At 33.6% G+C, this 1,137-nt stretch overlaps 1 long non-coding RNA gene across 1 annotated transcript in view; it reads left to right on the forward strand.

Annotated features, from left to right (window-relative positions):
* Positions 1-32: 32 nt before the first annotated feature.
* The window catches only part of LOC107590038 (uncharacterized), a 3,304-nt gene continuing 2,199 nt past the window's right edge, over positions 33-1,137 (forward strand). The window contains exon 1 of the long non-coding RNA XR_001609734.1: positions 33-759. This is a non-coding gene — a long non-coding RNA (uncharacterized lncRNA). The remainder of the gene's footprint in view (positions 760-1,137) is intronic.

The following is a 1,137-nucleotide window of genomic DNA, read 5'->3' on the forward strand; positions in this document are numbered from 1 at the left end:
TTGTTTGTTTTTATTGCTGGCAGAAACAAGCTTCCATACATAACTGTCCAATACATAATTTGAATACAATTTTAAAGTATCATCTTACAAAAATATGAATGTTGCATTTCAATCTGATTAACGCACATATTGGATTATGAAGAGATTAGAACCTTTTAGTTCCAGTTTTATGTGAAAAGATATGGTTCTGAGATTATGTTGGAAGATTCATGCTAATCTGTGTTGGCAAACAAACAACTTTCAAAAATAAAGTATATATCAGGCCCGTTTAGTATGAATTACCCAATAATAGGCATTGAGTAGTTGGAAGGTATGTTCTAAAAACTGATATTAGGGTTGAAATTATATTAATATTAATAATATTAGGTGCTGTAATGTTCTTTTGTCAACCACTATGGAGTTTTCCAAAGTAATTAATAAACAAATGTACCTATTTTTGGTATGAAATAAGTGTGCAAGACCTGCGTTGTATGTACGTCCAAGTTAAACTCTAGGAGTCGACCGTGCGAAAGATCCAAAAACGGCTCCTTAGGAGGACAAAATATGTGCCAACTGTTTAAAGGTTGTCCTGCCAAAGTTCAGTCATTTTCCTCAGAATGACTCTATATTTATATTATCTCCCGTGTTCATCGATTTGTGCCTGTGATGTTTGTCTGTAAATAAAGTACAACAAAATAGAGCACTGGCTGGAGATTTTATAATATCAGAACTTTTTTCCTTATTCTGTTTATTCTCTCTTCCATTTTAGGTGTGAATGAAGTAAGTTTTGTTTTTTTACTCTCAGTGTGTTGTAACTGATGTGGGGAAACAATGTCTGCATGAATGCTAATAATTCAAATCAGTTATATGGGGGGAAATGCCGTCTCATGGTCATACTTACAAAACTCATTTTAATGTTGTCTTACATCCTGTTGCTTTGCTAATTTTTATTTTGCATCTGCTTGTCATGACCCTTACAGTCAACGTGTATTTGTAAAATTACTGCCGGCTGCATGTCCTGATTTGCATGCTTCATGTTGTATCTTTTTTTCCTTTTTTTTAAGGAATAGTTCACCCAAAAATGAAAATTTGCTGAAAATGTTCTCTCAGTCCGGCCATCCAAGATGTAGATGAGTTTGTTTCTTCATCGGAAAAGAT

This window comes from Sinocyclocheilus grahami, unplaced genomic scaffold (genome assembly GCF_001515645.1).
Source record: "Sinocyclocheilus grahami isolate Dianchi unplaced genomic scaffold, SAMN03320097.WGS_v1.1 scaffold124.1, whole genome shotgun sequence".
NCBI classification, from domain to species: Eukaryota; Metazoa; Chordata; class Actinopteri; order Cypriniformes; family Cyprinidae; genus Sinocyclocheilus; species Sinocyclocheilus grahami.